This window comes from Rhinolophus ferrumequinum, chromosome 18 (assembly GCF_004115265.2).
Source record: "Rhinolophus ferrumequinum isolate MPI-CBG mRhiFer1 chromosome 18, mRhiFer1_v1.p, whole genome shotgun sequence".
Classification (NCBI taxonomy): domain Eukaryota; kingdom Metazoa; phylum Chordata; class Mammalia; order Chiroptera; family Rhinolophidae; genus Rhinolophus; species Rhinolophus ferrumequinum.
The window spans coordinates 59,502,711-59,511,300 of NC_046301.1; positions in this window are offsets into that span (position 1 = coordinate 59,502,711).

Here is an 8,590-nt window from a genome sequence, read left to right on the forward strand (position 1 = left end):
CGGCGTCAGGACCAGGCTGCTAGTAAACGGGAAGCACACCAGAGCTTTGGAGATGGGTGGTGAAAGGTCTGAACTGCTGACAGCCTTGTTTCCTGGTGGCTCCCTTCCCTGCTCCCCATTCCTTGCGAACATCCCCAGCCTTGGCACCCTCTGATCCGACACCCCAGTCACTGCAGGTCCCTAGCTGCTCCCAATGGCCTGGCCTAAGGTAGCCACAGACCTGGGGACCCACTTCCCATCCCAGTGACGTGGTTATAGGTTCTCTGTTGCAAGGGAGCAGGCTCTTCTGTGTGAAACACGTAACAAACAGCCCTTGGTTTGGGGGTCCCCAGACATGTGGAGGTCCAGGCAGAAAGTGATGACAGGCCTCCCCTGGTTCTGAGGAGAGAACGAGGGTTTCGTACTCGTGTGTCAAGGTTTCTCGTGGCTGTTCTTTAAGTACCCCAGAGGGCCAAGTACATGAGATGACACAGCCACTGTGTTGGGGGGGGGCCGTGAACACAGCCACTGTGTTGGGGGGTGCCTGTGACCCCTAACACCCCTCTGACCTCTGTCCAAAAAATCAATCAGGAAACAAATTGGAGAGCTTTAGAATCTTCCACGATGGGTATTCTTTATTTTTGTGTTTTCTTTGCCCTTTTTTTTTTCTTTTTTTTTTGGTGCTTGGTTTGCAAGAAGAAAATATTGAGCGTCTTGTCAGTGCAAGTTTTTTCAGCTCAATGGTTTCATCATAATAAACAGCACTTTACATGACCACGTGTGCTGTCCCCTGTGTCCCTGCCTGTTTCCTTTCCATGGCATTTGTGCCTTGGAGCCCTGAGCAGCTCACCCAACAGCCCAGCGGGTAACCCACAGAAAAAGTGATCACCCAACTCCGTCAGATGTGACGGGGCCAGATCTGTCCAGATAATGTATTAAGCCCACCCCCTTCATCCATGGCATTCTCCTCAGACGAGGTCGCATTCCCTTCTGTGAGCATAATAAATGTTCCAGGGTGGGACAGTGGGGGAAATGGCAGGAAAAGGGATGCACCAAATTTTCAATTTTCTAGCAGCTGCATTTACAATAGGGAAAAAACAGGTAAAGGTAATCTGATGGTATGTTTTGTTTAACCCAGTAGAGCCCAGATATTACCATTTCCACCTTGCAATCAATATGAAAAAATCAGTATTGTGTTTTACATTCTTTTTTTTCCTTTTGTATGACATCTTCATAATATGGAATCTTTTGCCTTCACAGCACATTTCAATTCAGACCCACTACACTCAGGTGCTCGATGGCACACACACGTGGCCACGTCTAAATCTTTCCTGCACTCTGTCCTCTCCCAGCTGTCATTAACCCACTAGGTCTCAGTGAGGACAATCCTATCATATCCTCAATCCAGGGACTCTGGGTGATGTCTGGGGACATCTGTGATGGTCACAACTGCGAGTGCTCCTGGCATCAAGTGGGTGGCGGCCAGGACGCTGCTCAATATCCCACAGTGCCCACGATGGCCCCACAGAGAATGACCTGGCCCCAACATCCATGACACCTAGGGGAGAAAGCCGGATTTAGCCCATACCACTCCCCGAATTGGACGCTGTCACCCAGCAGCAGAGGTCAGACCCTGACTTGCCTATGTCTTGGGGCTGCCCTTCTTGAAGCCATGAAGCTTCCGTATCTAGAACCTGGGATGTAGTGTGGCAGGGGGGGTCCAGAATTTTCTGGAAGGTGGGCAATCCAGAGAAGTCACCAGGAACAGAGGGTGTGCCTCACAGGGCAGGAAGCCTCCCTCTCCTGCTATGGACTCTGGGTTAGCAGAGTTCAGAGGAAGCTGCTGCAGGGTTTCCCAGAAAGCTGGGTCCGAGGTGAAGTGGGGGTGAGCAAGGGGAAGAGACCTCGCTTAAAATGAAACCACTAGGGCCTCCAAGCCCCACCCACTCCTCTGGGGGCTCTGAGCTGACCAAGTGTGTGAGCCTCAGGCAGGCCGCCCCAAGGCTGGAGGCCACACCTTGCACGGCAGGCCAGGTGGGTGGAGGACCTGCCTATTCTGCAGGCCCCCTGGCAACGATGGGGTGGCTCTCCAGGAGGAAAGAGGGCGGGAGGGAGAGGGCTGGGCCCCATGGCAGCCTGAAGTGAGGCCCGAGGCTCCAGTCTCCGGTTTCTGCTTAGGATTCCCAGGGGACCGAGGGAGGCCCACAGAGAAGCACCTGGAGAATCAGAGAGGCCTCAGGTGAGGGAGAGACTCAGGCCATGAGTCCTGTCTCCTCCCCGGTGTCACCCACCCTGTCGTACCAGAAGCTTTCCTGCCTGGACTGCATCGCAGCCACCCTGGGCTCTGCAGCCTCAGGAAAGGTACGCCCCTGGGGGCCTTAGTTCCCTTGTCTGCAAAGGGGGTCATCACAGACTAAAGGAGATAGCTGGTGTCTCACGTACCCCCAGGAATGACCTCCCGGCTTACTCAGAACCCCCCACCCCACCCCAGGACCCAAAGCACTGGGGTAGGGGCTACCCAGGAGCTTAGGGGAGCAGGAGAGAAGGGGAGGTACATGTCTTTCACTTACTCCTGCCTCTTCCTTGTCTTTGCACCTGTTGTTCCCCGTTCTGGAAGTTTCACTCTTCCATCCCCAACCCTAAATCCTGCTCAAACGTCAGGCTCAGGACAAACGTCCTTCCCCTTGGACTGCCAAGGGCTCTGCCAGACCTCCACAGTAAACCTCAGCACAGCTGCTGCTTTAACTCCACCCCCTACCCAGCCTTAGTCTCCTGGCCTTGGACTTGGCAGTGGTTGTTCAACATGACACATACGCCCAAGCAGCAAAAGAAAAAATAGGTGAACTTGAACTGGTCAGAATTTAAAACTTGGATGCAACAAGAAAGTGAAAAGACACCCCACAGAGTGGGAGAAAAATACTTGGAAATCCTATATGTGAGAGAGGTCTGGTGCCAGAATATATAAAGAATCCTTAGAACCCGGCAATCAAGAGACAATCTCACTAATTAAAAAGCCGGCAATGGATGTAAATGGACATCTCCCAAAAGACGAGGCACAAGTGGCCAGTGAGCACAGGGGGAGTCACTGGACTTAGTTTCCCCAAGGGCCGGACAGGCACCTGCCGCTGGGCTGGGGGACGGGGCGATTGGGATCAGAATTCCTGGGGCCTGGCAGGCCCCCAAAGGGGAGGGGACTCCGCCGGGATGCTCAGCGCCCGGGGACAGGGAGGTGAGTTAGCAAGGATGTGGCCTGAGGTCCCAGGATAGGGGGGTGGGAGGAGCGCTGGAGGCGGGGTGGAGTGGGGCTGGGGTGGCCCCACCTCCCACGGGCGGGAGGGATGCCTAAACCCGGAGGTGCGCTGTCTCTTGTCTTCACCCCACATTAAAGAGCAGGAAGTGGCTCTGGGGTGACAGGAATCGGATCCTGTGTGACTCCCCCTCCTCTTCCCCTGCCCAAGGGGAGGCGGGAGGCGAGGCACAGGTGCGGAGAAGCCGCCTGCCCACCTGCGACGTCGTGGAAGCCCCTCCCTGCCTCTCTTCTCCCCTCCCCTATTTCTCCATCTCTCCACTCCTTTCTCCTTCCCTTTCCTCTCCCCTCCCCTCCCCTCCTCTCCCTTGGGCCTGTTCACCCCCAACCCAACGATCCTCCTCTTTCAAGGGGAGGGGCCATTTTCCAGGGCTGACTTCCCAGCCCGCCTGGCCCTTCCGCCTGTGAGGTTCTGGAAGCCTCTCAGAGCCTTATGTTTGGAAGTCCCGGGTTCACAATCGGGCCAACCTGGGTGGAAGTGGGGACAGGGTCTCCCCAGAGCCCAGTAGAGACCCAGAGAGCCTGGTGCCCAGCTGCGTCTGCTGGGTGCTCCTTCCCTTGTGCATTTTAGGGTGTGCTTCTTGCCCCCGGAAAACGCAGGGTCCCCGTACATTATTTATTGTGGGTGGACATGCACTGACCTACACCCGTTTTGGTTGCCTTAACACCTGCCCTCCACGGCAGCATGATTCACTGCAGCCAAAGGTGGAAACCCAAATGTCCATCAACTGGTGAACGGATAAATGTACAATGAATTATTATTCAGCCATCAAAAGGAGGGAGGCGCTGACACTCGCTACAACGTGGATGGACCTGAACACACGATGGTCAGTGAGAGAAGCCGGACACACAGGGCCTCACAGCGTGTGATTCCATGTATGTGAACTGTCCAGAACAGGCAGGTCCACAGGGACAGGAAGTAGGCTCTCGCAGGTTGTCAGGGGCTGGGGAGGGGGACAGGAGTGACTGCTGATGGGGATGGGGCTGCTTCTTTTGGGGTGATGAGAATGTTCTGGAATCTCGTGGTGATGGTTACACTATATTGTGAATGTACTAAATGCCACTGAATTGCACACTTTAACCCTCTCACTGCGTTAATTGATTTCAAGTTTTTTCTCCTAAATGTGTCAAAAATCCACAAAAGTCGAACAGCGAAGTGAAATCAAGTGGGTGAACTGTATGATGTGTGAATGATATCTCAATAAAGCTGTTATTAAAAAAACAAACTGCCCTCTCGCGTGTGTACACATAGCCACCGTCTTGCAGGAGCAATGTTGTTGACATGCCCAGGGTGACTCCCCTGTCCTGTTTAGCCAGTCCTTAGCCAGGCCCTGAGTGGGGTGCTGGGGACAGAGGTCAATGGGCCTGGTTCCTGCCCTTAAGTGGCTCTCAGACAGGCTTAGATGGGAGACGATCTGTCCGCCAGGGACACGGGTGGGGTGGAACAGGGGAACAAGGCCCATCCATTTCACCGATGAAAACACTCAAGTCCCAGAGACAAGCAGGCAAGTGGAAAGAAAGTAGAGCAGCTGGACTTCCAGCCCTGGTTTGCCAGACCACGGAGCCTCAAGCCACTGCAGGCAGCCTCCAGGGACACTGTCACCAGCACCTGGGCCCCAGACTCAGGCTACATGAAGCCTCCTTCCTAGTGGTTTCTGGGCCAAGGGTCCCTCCCTGGGTAAAGGCAACCGACATCCTATTCTGCCTTGGACCTTGCCCCGCCCCCTCCCACTGGGGACATTGTGGGATTGTCCTTGACATTAGCTGGCCCTGGTCAGTGGGATTTCTGTGGGGTGGATGTGATTCTCAGCCCCACTTTCACAAGGGGCAGGGAGCTCAGGGAAAGGGGCCCAGAGCAAAGAAGTTACTTGCTCTGCCCAAGGGCACACTGAGAGAACTTGACATTGACCTTGACCCCTTGACCTTGACTCCAAGAATTCCCAGGCCAGAAGAAGGTCAGGAAAAGGAGTGAGTGGCCCTGAGGGGACTGGGGCAGAGGCTGCACCTGATACAACCTTTCTCTTCTCCCTCTCCCTCTCCCTCTCCCTCTCCCTCTCCCTCTCCCTCTCCCTCTCCCTCTCCCTCTCCCTGTCCCTCTCCTTCCTCTCCCTCTCCCTCTCCCTCTCCCTCTCCCTCTCCCTCTCCCTCTCCTTCCTCTCCCTCTCCCTCTCCCTCTCCCTCTCCCTCTCCCTCTCCCTCTCCTTCCTCTCCTTCTCCCTCTCCCTCTCCCTCTCCCTCTCCCTCTCCCTCTCCCTCTCCCTCTCCCTCTCCCTCTCCCTCTCCCTCTCCCTCTCCCTCTCCCTCCTGGGCCTGAAAGTGAAACCAGTGACACCAAAGTGAAACTGAAGCTACTGCCTGGCAGCCAGTCCTGCCTGCCCCTGACGAGGGGGAGAGAGAAGGAGAGAGGGTGATTCCTTTGGCCATCCCACGTGGCACACAGTGGGATGGAGGGAGGGAGGAGTCGTTTTATAAATTGCGGTGATTTTAAAAAAAGAAAGAACTGAGGGGAGATCTGGCCGACCAGAAATGCTGCCACGTTCTCCCTTCCACTCCCACCTCCCACGTTCCCTGGTTGTGGATACCCACTGTTCTGAGTGCCCCAAGAGATGCCATCTTGTGTATGGCAATGGCGGGGGGGGGGGGGGGGGGGGGGAGCAGGGACGGGACTAGCCTTGTTCACTAGGGGTCTCTCTGGGTGAAGCTGACCCAGGAGCCATCTCTGCTGGTTACCCAGCTTCAGGCTGGAAGGGTCCATTGCACAGATGGAAAGCCAAGGCCCCCTGAGAGTGGAGACAGGCTACTGAGGGGTAGGAGTGGAGGACAGCGGGATGGCTCAAGTGCTGAGTTGTCCGAAGGCCCCTAGGCAGCAGAGCTCAGACAGGGAGAAGCAAGTAGGCAAGGATTGCAGCAGGCAGAATTAAAATTAGACCCAGGTACTAATATATGGTGATGGAAAGAGAACTGACTCTGGGTGGTGAACACACAATGTGAGATACAGATAATGTATTACAGAATTGTACACCTGAAATTTATGCAACTTTACTAACAATTTTCACCCCAATAAACTTTAAAGAAAAAAAAAATTAGACCCAGGCCAGACCAGAGAGTCTCCCTCTCAACACTGTAGACATTTGGAACGGGTCATTCTCTGGGGGATGGGGTCGGGGGAGCATCCTGGGCACTGTGGGGTATTGAGCAGCATCCCTGACCTCCAGCCACTCAATGCCAGGAGCACCCCCAGTCGTGACAAAACCTCTGCCCTAAACAAATTCCCATAGTGTGGGGCCAGGCCATGAAGAAAGTGGCAGAGACAAAGCTCTGACCAGGCCCCAAAGGTAGGCAGGCTGGTCCCCCAGCTTTGGAGCACTCCACCGAGGTTCTGAAAGGCCCCTGGGAACTGTGGTCCAGCTTGGAAGTGAGGGGGCATCTAGGAGACCAGCTTGAAGGTGAAGAGAGGGATCAGAACTAGATGGAAACTGAGAGCTTCAGGCTGGAAGGGCCCATTGCACAGGTGGGAATACTGAACTGTGGGTGGAGTCAGGGGCAGCAGCAGCAGCAGCGGCACCAGGGTAACTCCGCCTTCTTCCACCTTCGGCACTCAGTCTAAGTAACCCCTGAAGTCAGGTGCACCAGCCCTCAAGTGCAAATAGACCAGGCATCTACCCAATGTTATGAGTTCAGAGGCTGCAGGAAGTGTCTGCAGTTCAGAGAATATTTCTCCTGGGATACTCAGGGGGTGTCCCAGGAGAGGGCTCAGGGGGGCACTCCAGTGCTCTATGCGGCAGCGATTTGCCAAGGAGTACTGAAGTATTTCAATACTTGCACACCTGGTTTGGCCACCCTGGGGTGTGCTGGTTAAATGTTAGCTCTGCCTAAGAGCACTGTTTGGGAGGGGCCCCAGGACCTGGGAGGGGCCTGAATGGGAGGAGATTTCTAAGAAAAGGAAAATCAGAGGGGCTTCTGGCAACTAACCTGGCCTCCTTTGTACCTGTGCACGAATTCCTTGTTTATTAGGCACCTACCGCCTGCATAGACTCTGCCCACAAATCAGCGATGCGCCTACAAGCGGTCACAGCAGGATTTCAAGGGTCTGACGCCAGAAGCCGCGCTGGTAGCCACTTGTTTCTGCAGCTGCAGGTGGTAGTTTGCATGTTCCTTTCTTCCTAATGTCTTCACTTGCCAAGTAAAAAAGGCTGGCCCCTCTTAAGTCAGACCCCAATATAGTTTCTTTTCTTTCCTTTGTTTCCAGTCTTTTAAAAAAGACTATCAGAACCCTCATTTTTTTTTTTTTATTGTGGTAAAACATGCATGAAATTGGCCATCTGAACTAGTTTTAAGTGCAGGTTAACACACTAAGCACATTCACACTGCTGTGCAGCCGTCCCCACCATCCATCTCCAGAACTTTCCATCTCCCCAAACTGACACTCTCTTTCCATTAAATACTCACTCCCCGCCCCTCCCCCAGCCCCTGGCCCCACCACCTACTCTCTGTCTTATGAATCTGACTCCTCTGGGACCTCCTGTGAGTGCGATCACACAGTATTTGTCCTCCTGTGTCTGGCTTATCTCACCGAGCATCGTGTCTTCCAGGTTCGTCCATGTTGTAGCAGGTGTCAGAATGTCCTTCTTTTTATGGCTCAATCCATGACACTTCAAATAAAGCCCAAAGGACTTGTCTGGCCTACAGGTGCCCATTCACTGCCCTGTAAATGCTCTGCTCCAGCCACACTCTCTCCCGGCTGATTTTCCATCACTAAGCTCAGTCCCACCTCTAGGTCTTCACCTTCCCAGTTCCTCACACCTGTGAACCTGTCTCCAGATGCCCATTCAGGTCTCTGCTCAAATACCACCTTCTTGAAGAAATTCTCCCTGATGACCATTAAAAAAAAAAAGAACTAGCCCCCAGACAAAACTAGATGTCTGATTACATGGGGTCCTGAATCTTTTTCTGTCTTTGAGCTATTTTACAACTGTATAACCTGTAGAAAACTGATAATAATGGCCATGATTCTTTATTTTATTTTATTTTTTGGCAAGCAACGAATAATAATTTATTTGGTGTCAGTGTTATTCTTATTCCCATTTTAGGTGCAGTGAAGTTAACAGAAAAAATAAAAACCTAAAAATCGTAGTTGGGCCATGATATGCATTTACTAAATTTGCTATTCCGCCATCTTGGACTTTCCTTTGCTATGGCCATGATTCTTGTCCATAGAAATACGAATTAACTGTGCACAGTCACATTTTGCTTCTGTTTATAAATTCATTTCAGCATTTCTTATTTTCCTATAAATGAATGTTC